Source organism: Mus pahari, chromosome 2 (genome assembly GCF_900095145.1).
Source record: "Mus pahari chromosome 2, PAHARI_EIJ_v1.1, whole genome shotgun sequence".
NCBI classification, from domain to species: Eukaryota; Metazoa; Chordata; class Mammalia; order Rodentia; family Muridae; genus Mus; species Mus pahari.
In genome coordinates, this window is record NC_034591.1 from 18,924,382 (window position 1) to 18,935,523 (window position 11,142).

Consider the following 11,142-nt stretch of genomic DNA (forward strand, 5'->3'; position numbering starts at 1 on the left):
ACACACACACACACACACACACACACACACACACACCACTACCACCAGCAGCTGCAACAAACAGCACTTAGAGAAAGGCGTGTGTCAAGGCCAATTGCAGATTCTTACTTCCTAGGAAGCTCTGGAGGGTTCCTGAAGACTGGCCTCCTACAGACAAGCTCTCCTCAAGGCATTCCTGGGGTTCTGGTACCAGACATTAAGAGACCACCTTATATAGAAGTCCCTCTGGTCTATCTTGTCCCAACCTCCCAATTCCAGATGCAGACAACCCCAATCTCCAAAGCAACCACACTCTGCCCTACCCCCACAACAGGCCCCAAGGGTCATTCCCCAGGAGAGCTCTACCCCACCCTGCCTGTGACTGAGGGAAGGGAGAGGCCATGTTTATAGTGAGACACATATAGGCTCTACTGAGCTCCCAGAAAGATGTTTAGGGAGGAAAGTCTGCAGAGAACGCCCTACCCACCCTGCTCTGCTCCTGCTCAGCCCGGGGAGGGGAGGGCCTCCATGAGAATAAAGAAGTGGGAGCTACCCTTGCTGGAGTCCCCAGAGGACCAGGCCAGCAGAGATACACAGCTAAAACCAGACCCAGGAGAGTCAGTAGCACTCACAGGGGACAGACAGACTGGAACTGACAGACAGTTGATGGAGGATGAATGCTTTGGGAACCCCAGGAGAGGAAGAACAGCAGCATCCTCCTCCTCCCCCCCCCCATTTCAACGGCAAATGAATTTTGGAAGTTATAGGGAACTTTTTCTGTAAAACTGGGGTTTCAGAATAGTGGTGGTTTGGGATATGAACTGGAGTTAGAGGAGACAGGCAAGGGGCAGTCTGCCCCCACCCACGCACCCACACCCCAGGAACAGATGCTTAGGGTCCATTGAGAGGAAGAAAAGTGGGAGGGAGGGGAAGGAGGGAGGCTAACCAACAGAGGAGGCACACTTGAAGCCTCTATCACACTCTGTTGTGCTCCCGTCCATGCCAAGGCCTTTTCCTACTGACACTTACCCTTCAAGGCACGCTCTCCTGACTCCTCGGCACAGAAAGTGGGTAAAGTGCTGGAGGCTGCTGGTCGGGAGACTGGCTTCCGATTCTACGGCTACCAGCCATGCCAGTGACTGTTTCCTGGGGACCTCCCATGTTCTATGCCTTGTGCCAGATGCTGGGGTGGGGGGGGGACAGGAGGGCTGGGTGGGGGGGACAGGAGGGCTAAGGTATCTGAGAGAGGCGGTGGGCAGACTTGACTGTAGTCTAAGGAGTGCTGTGGGATTGGGAGGCCCAGGTTCATTTCTACTGGAGGAGAGTGTGGAAGGGAAGAGGGTTTGGCATGGCTCCTTGAGAGCTGAAGTGGGCAGGGAAGACGTGTTGCCGGTGGAAGGAACATGAACCAAGGGATGGAGACTGGATCAGAGGATCAGATCTAGGGACTAAGCAAGTGTACAGGTGAAACCATCATTCTAAGGCTGCTCTTTAGTCTGCACCCACCAAAAGAGCTGTAGTAGCAGGTGAAATACACTTACATAGCCAATAACGGTTTGTTGAACTAATGAAATTTGTAGAACAGTTGGAAGAAACTAAGGTACATAAAAGGAAATTTTACTAACTGCTGCTGCCTCATGGCCGTCCTCAAACCAATGTCAGCATCTGTTTTGCTTATGGACACACGTGTTCAGCCAGGAGCAGATGACTGCTTCCCACCCTTAACTGGGGCCAGAAGGCAACCATGTTTGACTGCTCAGCCTGGCTGTCATCAGGACCTTAGATCAGGCTAAGATCAAATATCCTGGGAATCCTTTCCACATGGCGGCTACCTGACTCCCTCACAGTATAGCTGCCGGGTTGCAAGGACGAGTGTCTCGAAGAAGGATCCAGCCGGAACTGAACAAGCTGACAAGACTCTTTAAAAAAGATTTATTTATTATTACATCTAAGTACACTGTCGCTGACTTCAGACACACCAGAAAAGGGTGTCAGGTCTCCTTACAGATGGTTGTGAGCCACCATGTGGTGGCTGGAATTTGAACTCAGGACCTTCGGAAGAGGAGTCAGTGCTCTTAACCACTGAGCCATCAAGCCAGCCCCATGACGAACTTTTGAAAGTCACACCAACAACTGCCATCAGCGTGGCCCATCAGCATGGAGCCATGACCCTAATTTGACCCCAATTCTCAGTGAAAGAATGTCACTGCCATGTGGAAGGAAGGCATATGCAATGGGACATATTGGCATGACCACCTTGGAAAAACAATCTGCCAAGTGAAGCTACACAATAGTCCAAGGAAGAGAGAGGCAGGAGAGGTCAGAGCGTTGCCAAGGAGCCCATTGGTTGTGTAACTCTAGAAGCATCACTAAACCTCGCTTTCCTTACCTGCAAAATGAGACCAAACAAGTTAGTCTCTGGCAGTAAGTGATTGCTTGATTCTTCACAACTTATAGTCCTGGGTGGCTTTAAACTTACAACCATCTTGCAACCCCCACTCCCAAACCACCCTTCATTCTCTTGGTAACCACCTCACTGTACCTTTGGCCTCTGCTTCTTTGTCCTGCATGACCCTGAAGCCAATGGCTACTTCACAGACAACATCATGAACCATTTGACATAGTTGTTTCAGATTAAAAGTAAATAGAGGGGGCTGGAGAGATGACTCGGTGGTTAAGAGCACTGACTGCTTTTCTGGAGGTCCTGAGTCCAATTCCCAGCAACCACATGGTGGCTCACAACCATCCGTAATGAGATCTGATGCCCCTTTCTGGTGTGTCTGAAGACAGCTACAATGTACTCATAAATAAAATAAATCATTTTTTTAAAAGATTTATTTATTATATGTAAGTACACTGTAGCTGTCTTCAGACACTCCAGAAGAGGGCATCAGATCTTGTTATGGATGGTTGTGAGCCACCATGTGGTTGCTGGGATTTGAACTCAGGAACTTCGGAAGAGTAATCGGGCGCTCTTACCCACTGAGCCATCTCACCAGCCCAAAATAAATCATTTTTTAAAAGTAAATACAGAGGAGGAAAAAGGTAGATGAGAAGCCTCTGAGATTCGTCAGCTCCCCACACGGGCTAGGGGGTATCACTGTGGGGTCTACAAAAAGTAAACATAGGAGATGGCTCATCTAACAAGGGAATAGCTATCATGAAGGAATCTGGTGCATCTGGCAACACATACATGAACAGTGTGCTCTGCATGGGTGGGCAGCCAAGCGGGCTTCCTGGGAGAGCTGAGCCCTGCCAGCTGGTAAGGATTCTCCCAGGCACACAGAGAGATGGCTAACGGCTTCCTGAAGCCAGGTGCCGTGGTGACTCAGGTGTGGGTCTTCTCACCAATTCGCTCTTGTTCCAAATGGAACAGTGGGGCCGCTTACTGTGCTTCCTCAGGCTGAGAACCTGTCAGCCATCTGTTCCTTAGATTGGGGACTGGGGCTTCCCACACACAGAGGGATCTCCAAGAGGGCTCCGGAACTCAGTAGGTTGTAGAGGTAGGCTAGAATGACCACGCGAAGGTGGTTGAATGGACCAAGAATAGACGAGAGCTCTCATGATAAAGAGGCTGGACACTACCTGGAAACTGCATTTGAATGTATTCCTTCGAGAAAACAGGTTGATTTTTGTTGTCTGCTTTGGGCTGGTAATTTGTTTGAGATATTTGTTGGTTGGTTTGGTTTGGTTGTTTTTTTGATCCAGGTCTCACTGTGTTGCCCACTCTAGCCTCCTGCCTCAGCCTCCCAAGTGCTAACACTATGGGTGTGCATCAAGCGCAGGGCTTTTATCATTTAAATACCCTCAGAGTTTGACAGACAAATGCTACTTTGACATTGACTTTGGGTTTATGTTGAAATAACCTTAAAGGACTGAAAAATAATAAGGAATGCACCATGCTCAAAGTGCCCTACCAGGGAAACTCCTAGACAGGTCTCTGAGCCCTCCCTCTTGGCAGCACAGAGCCTCAGCGCGACTGGAACTCTGCCTCTGTCCGAGGTGCTGAAACCCTTCCTGCCGGGCTCTGCAGGAAGCCAGAAGGGCAACCCAGGTAACCAAGATGGGGGCCCTCTTCTGGACACTGTGAACTCAACAGCTTTCCCAAGCCATTGAAAATCCTTCTGGAACTCTTCAGTGGCTCCACCAGGCAGCCAATGACACAGTAAGACCTGGTTTTCCATGAGCAATGAAAAGCCCATTCATTTCAAGCTGTACCCAGGTTTTCCTATCTATCTCATTCACCCCAAGCAACAACACCACAGGACAATGTGCCTCTACCCTGGATTTTATAACGAAATTCTCTGATTCCACTGGGGGATGGGGGCTGACATTTTAAGAAGCATCAGAGCTGGAAGCAAGCGCTTTCCTATTCTAGGTGTCAGGAACACGCCTTCCTGGAGATTATAGAGTTAGAAATGGAGCTGGTCCTCCTGGACCTAAGTCAAATGATTCAACTGCCATAACAGGGTAGGTTGTGGCTTATACACCACATATATCAAGAGCTACAAAAACTAGGGAATTCAAGGAGAAGAGGTGGGGGATGAGAACGGGAATATGAGCTACGAAGATGGCCACTTCAAAGGTGTCTGAAATTGGGCAAGATTCAGAGCCAGGCTGGGGTGGGAAGAGCATGGGGTGAGGAGACTAACCCACCCCTAGCTCTGTATCCTGAAGAGAACCATCCTTTCTCCATGAGTCTCTAAGCATCAAATTGCTAACGACCACAGAAGAGATTTAAGATCCAATTTGATAACCTCTGACCCTGTCATCCCCTGACTTATTATCACTTCCCAAAATATCCTTACATTCATTCATTTATCAGTGTGTGGAATTCCATGTTAGAGCCCACATGTAGAGCTTAGCGAACAATCTGCAGGAGTCCTTTGTTTTACCACGTGGGTCCCAGGAACCAGATTCAGGTCACCAGGCTTGGCCGCAAGCACCTTCACCTGCTGAGCCATCTTACCAGCCCACCCATAACTTTCCACGTCTATACTTTATTATGCAAGTCACCTATTGAAACATGAGGTCTGCAGTCCATCCCCTGACTTTGAAGAGCTGCTGTCAATTAGGAAGAAAGATGCTCATACATGAGGAGAATACTGTGGGAGCCAAATTCAAATGCCCTGTGACAAGAGAGGTCAGATAGTCCACACCTGGTGGGGCTGAGACTGGGGTCAGGACTCCATCTCTTTCCTTTTGGAAATCACCAGTGAGCTCAGCCAGTGGCTATGGAAAGGTGACAGCAGAAGCCTACCACAGTGTGGAGTTAAGTCCTGTTTTCCCTGGAAAGGAAAGTCCCCAGGGCACTCTGCCTTCTGAATCCAGGAGACACAATGCCATTTATTTCAGATTCCTCCAGAAAGGGGGTCCGAGTAGCCTGGGTTTGGGAAACCCAAGCTCAAAATGAGAATCCGAAGAAGAGCTAAGCATCAGGACTGTATAACTGGGCGTCTGCTGGGAAGGACAGGATGCAAACCACACAGTACCCTGTCTCTCAGCCACTCATGAAGCAGCTTCGTTCATCAGTTCTGGGATTTGCTATCTGGCCACCAGCATAAAGCAACCAACTAACTAATGGTGGATTGGAACCTTTAGCACCGTATGCCAAGATACGCCTTTCCTCTAAAAACTGAGAGACAATCTCAGGATGGTCAGAATTTCTTTGTGTCTGTGGTCACAGTGTCCCTGTCTTTACACTTGCAGGGCCTCTAAGTAATGCTCCTCTCTCCTTAGTGTGGAAAGAAGGTTCGGCCCCTCCCCTGGGCACCCAGGAAGCCCAGGACACACCGCACCTCCCAGCTGATCTCCAGGGCTGGTTGCTACGGAATTTCCATGCTTGGCACACTTGATAGTTAAAATCCTGGTTCCCAAGGGACCCAGCACCACAGCAACCACACCAGAAAACTGGGCCAGCCTGAGGGACTGGGGAAGAGTACGGGAGAAAGTGCAGAGCTGCACAGGTCCCTGACACAGGTCCCTGACAGCTGTGTAGCCCAGGTCTGGGTGGATCCTGGAGCCTTGCACTGGCAAGTGATAGAGTTCCATGCAGGGTCCCCAAGGCCTGAGACAGAGGTCCTGCCTGCCATCACTCAGGAGATCTCAGCCTGGCCCCAAACACTCACACCAGGTACCAGGAATGAAAAGGACGTTCAGGTCCCTGTGGACAGTAAAAATCCACATTCATATCCTCAGTAATGGTTTTTGGTCCAAATAAGTTTTGGAGAGCCCAAGGATATACTCACTGGTCATGGGCACATATATGTGCTTGCGTGTATATTACAGCCTCTCTCTCATACACACAAGCATACACACACATAAACATACACACACATGCATACACACATATATATACACACATAAATATATACATACACACATGCAAACACACATAATATATACTTTTGTGCACACATACACTTTTGTCTTTCACCACCACCAATTTTTGTTCTAAGATCCTGGTTCCTAGCGTAGAGTCTTAGCTGGGATTGGTGGCACATACCTGTAACCATAGCACTCTAGAAACTGAGGCAAAAAGATCTCAAGTTCAAGGTCAGCCTGTGCCGTAGCTAACCTGTAGCTACAAAATAAATCCCTGCCCCCCCCCCCCAAAAGAAAGGAAGGGAGCAGGATCTTCAGGCAATGATTGGGCCACGATGGTGGAGCACTTCTAAACGTAAGTATTGTCTCTATAAAGCAGACCCCAGGAGCCCCCAAGCTAGTGATACTTCCAGGACATGACAGAGGACTCCAAGAAGCTCTGTGCCACAAGACTTTCCCATGAGGCTGAGAGCCAATAGACAGATATGGTTCTAGAGCATATTGGGTGAGAACAAGAAACTCACCAGGCCCTGACCTAGGTGGCCTACCAGTAGGCTAGGGACGGTTCCGAGCAAAGTTCTATTCCCTGGCTCCCTGGGCTGTAGAAACTGCCTTCTCTAACAGGAGTCATGGTATCCGATGCTCCCCACTCCTAGCTGTGGCTTGCCAGGCCCTGTAAGGAGGGGGACAGGGAGAGATTTATCCTCAGAGGGACCCTTGCTCACTTCCTCTGGGAATGGGCTGCAGATAGAATCACCAGCAGGAACTTTGGCCGAGTGAGTCACTTCAGAAGGCCATTGTGGACACAGCGTTAAGTCAGAGACCCAAGGCAGTTGGCTGGTCTGTCACTGGCTATTTGAAATCCAACCCCAGTCTTATTGGCACAGATCATTTCTCTTTGGCTCTCTGCTTCCCTCATGTGGCTATCTTAGGAATCGCAACGGCAGCTAGAGGGCGCCCAAGGCCAACAATGCAGCCCTTTTCCAACCAGCAAAAACCCCTTCCTTGCCTGCAGTCAGCACCTGCATCTCCTTGGCTCTTATCCCAACGTCCTCCTGAAGGCCTAGCCCCACCTTGAAATCTCGAAGCAGAGCAGACCTCCCCCCTCACCCCCCCCCACACACAGCGTGAGTTACATCCTGAGTGTGAGAGAGGCCTCCAGGCTGGCAGACCCTCCTCCCTTCCCTCCTTTTCCCTCTGCTCCCCACCCAGTCTTTGCCAGCAAGCAGGAAGGAAGTTGCTCATAGTGGGGAGGGTGGGGCACTTCCAGCTCACACTGAACAACTTAGGGTTGGGCTAGAAGTAACCAGAGACTTCTGCTCCTGCCACCCACCGTCCTCCTTACGCCCTAGAGCCCCCCCCCACACGCACCCTGGACCTTGGGCCTTCTTTTCCCAAAATAGACGACACCCCAAGATCACACGGATCACTCCCCTCCCAGACTTGCACAAACATCTGGTCTGAGCTAAAATGCAAGATTGGAGTCTAGGCGGGTACAAGAAGGACAGGAGGCACCAGAGACCTCCACGGAAAGGGCCCGCGGACTCGCCCATAAAAGCCATCATCACTCTGTGACCGATGATGACGGAGATCTAGGTTGACCTTCCCACTATCACTGCCACCAACAGGGATGGAGGAGGTGGGCTCCTGCCCAGCTCATCAGGAAGGCTTCATCCAACTGAGGCCCTAAACTTAAATCTGGGGGGTTTCCTTTCAAGGAGCTACACCCCTAAAACCTACAAAATTTTCAGATATTACTCTTTAAAGTGCAGTTATTAAATAAATACAATAGAGGTGCCCATATAAGCAGCCAGTCACTAAAATGTAAAGCATTAGGTACCACGGGGTTGCAGGTAAATGGCAGTCACAGAAGCCAGGAAGAGGGGGACAAGCCACATCCTAGGGAGGGAAGGATCGGGTTCTACCTCTGACTTTGGGGGATGTATTTTTCTTTTGCTCCAACCTGGTATGTTCTGCCCCAAACAGAAACTATCTTCTCCACATCTACTCTTGTGGCTGAACAGCGCTCCCTCTTAAACCTGTCCCTTCACCCAGCCATGTTACCCTTGCCACACCAACCCTGAGAACTTCTCCCCTTGGCTTCCAAAACACAGCCCTGGGTGCCTGCCGGCTACACACATTTGCAGCAGAACTGAAATCAGAAACACTTATTCTGCGGGGGTTGGCCAAACCCAGCAGGGACCCCAAGCAGCAGAAGGGAATCTCACATAGAGCAAGCTGCCTAGAGTGCACAACCTGAGGGCTGGAGAGATGGCTCAGTAGTTTAAAGTGCTTGTTACAGAGAACCCAGGATCAGTTCTCAGCACCTACATAGTAGCTCACAACCAGATCTAGATGACCCAAGGCCCTCTTCTGACCTTCCTCTAGGTATTGCACATATGTGATGCACAAACATATATGTGCAGACAGTCTTACACATGAAATATAAACAAACAAGTAAATAAAAGCTACAATTCCAAAGAAACCGATGTTCCCAGGGCCTGAGCCAGGGTAACAAACAACCCCAAGGAGCACATAAGAGAGGTGCTTCAGAAGGCAGAGGTCCCCTAGGGCTACATAATGGTCAGGATTTCTAGGAAGCAGACACTAGGACACTGAAAGTTTAAGAGAATTACTCCAGTGCCCGAGAGACCAGGAAAAGAAGCAACAGAGGTAGAGGAAGAATCTAGAACAAGATACAAGTCTGACGTATAGGAAAGTCCGAGCAGCTGATAAGGCCTCAGACATCATGAGTTGAGAGCAGCTCAGCCGGCACACCAGGGAACCCAGAATGAATCCACAGACCTTGCCAGGCTTCCATCCAAAGCCTCTGGGAACAGAGCCTTGGACTGGACACCAGGCACATGGCACAGAGCACATCTAGATGTCAGCCATCTTCCCTGAAGCAAAAGGGACCTGCCCTCTCAGTGTGAGAGGCAGATGGGATGGCATCTCAAGGCCATGGCTGGCCCAGGAAGAGAGTGGAAGATTTTCTCTGGTCTGAAAGGAAAAGAAAGGACGAGGGATAATACAAAGAGAGGCCTGGAGGCACAAAAGCCTGCACGTGTTTGAGAAAGCCAATGAATCCTGGGAAGGAGCAATGAGCTGCGGAGACCCGGCAGGCAGGCCAGCGTGTCAGCCTGGCCTTGGCCCTCCCTGGCTTCAGCTAAAGGTTTCAAGTGAAGACAAAGTATGAGATAGACCTTGAGAAGAACCTAGCAGTGGTGAGAACCATATGGTGGGGAGACCTAGGGCTTAGAAGATCTGTGTGGAGGCTATGGCCAGTGGCACCCCCAAAGGCGTCAGTGTATGACACTGGTTAGAATCTTGACACTGAGGCCAGTCACAGCTCACTTAATAGAAAGGGTCCTTGGCTGTCAAAGAGTCAGAGTTATAGCTGGTCATGATAGCCAGGTGGGGCTGGTCTATCCAAGGCTCTGTAAAGAGTAAATATCCAGAAATAGGGGCTGGATCCCATCTCCGGCCTCCCTCTCCGAGGATGTAAGTCAGTAGGGACAGGCAGGGGTCTCAAGGCCAGGCACCTGAAAGAAAACTGGTGTGAGTAAGAGCCACTGCTGACCCTCTGTTCCCAGCCCCCACCAGTCACCCAGGGAGCCCAGAGCACTCACATCCAAGGACAGGCAGCTCCCTACTTGTGAGGCCCCTTCACCTCTACCTGCCCTGCCCCAAAGTAGTGGTCCCCACCTTCTTAGTGACCCCAAAGATCAGCACAGCCCATTCCTTCCGGCCATTCCTGCCAGCCTCCCACCCAGGCCCACCCCAATCTTTTCCTCCCCTACTTTTCAAGAGTCCAGCCAACACAAATCTGCATGTTTGTTTGTCTGCCTGTCTGCCTCTCCCAGCCACCGCCTCTCCCTGTCTCTACGCTTCTGGGGGGTTGGTTTTGTTTTATTTTGTTTTGTTTTTGTTTTTTAGTTTGTTTTTTTTTTTTTGAGGGGCCTCTGAGGTCTCAAATTCACAAGGTTCCCACTCTTCTACACCCAAATATCTGGCTCCTATCTTTCTGTCAGCTGTAGATAGAACAGAACTACAAACTCCAACATGCATGGCTGCCTAAGGTGCCCAAAACGTGCTGGTATGGATCTCCCTGCATTCTGGGAATTGTAGTTTGCCTAGTCCATGCTCAGTGTCCACTCCCTCTACCCCCAAACTCTCCCCTGTGGGCCATCTGCCTCTGCCCTGGTGGCTAGGTCTCTCCACTGACCTGCTGCCCCAGGGAAGCAGGACACTTGACAGGATTGGAGGTGGAGGCCCTGGATGGCAGCTTCCTGCCCCTTTGTGTCCCCATTTGAGTCATGGGGTGTGAGTTCAGGAAATTTAGACGATACCCTAATACCGGACACAAGGACAAAATATCACTGCATCCTTGCTGAACCCATATCCCCACGTTCCCAAAGGACTCTGAGATAGGAGAGGAGAAGGGTGAGCCTCAAGATCTCTATGGTCACAGGAATAGGATATTCCATTGCTCTGGTACTCATCCAGAGCTCAAAGCCCTCCCACTGTGGCCTAACACCACCAAAGCATCTTTCCCACCCTCTAGCAGCCAACCCACCACTCCCCGGCTTCTAATGGACACCTGGGTTCCAACTTATCAGCCCTAGCCCTCATGGCGGAACCCAGGCGTCCGGCCTCCCACCCTCTGGGTCAGCGGGCATGAAGCCGAGGTTTTAGAGCCTCCCTGCCGGTCTTGTTCCTGTCCCATTGTGTGTGGGACAGGGGCGGGGCGAAGGCCAGCATCTGAGAGCCCCCTCCCACCACCACCCCCTCCCTGCTTCCTAAGGAAAAGGCCAGGACTCTGCTGAGCAGTCGGCAGTG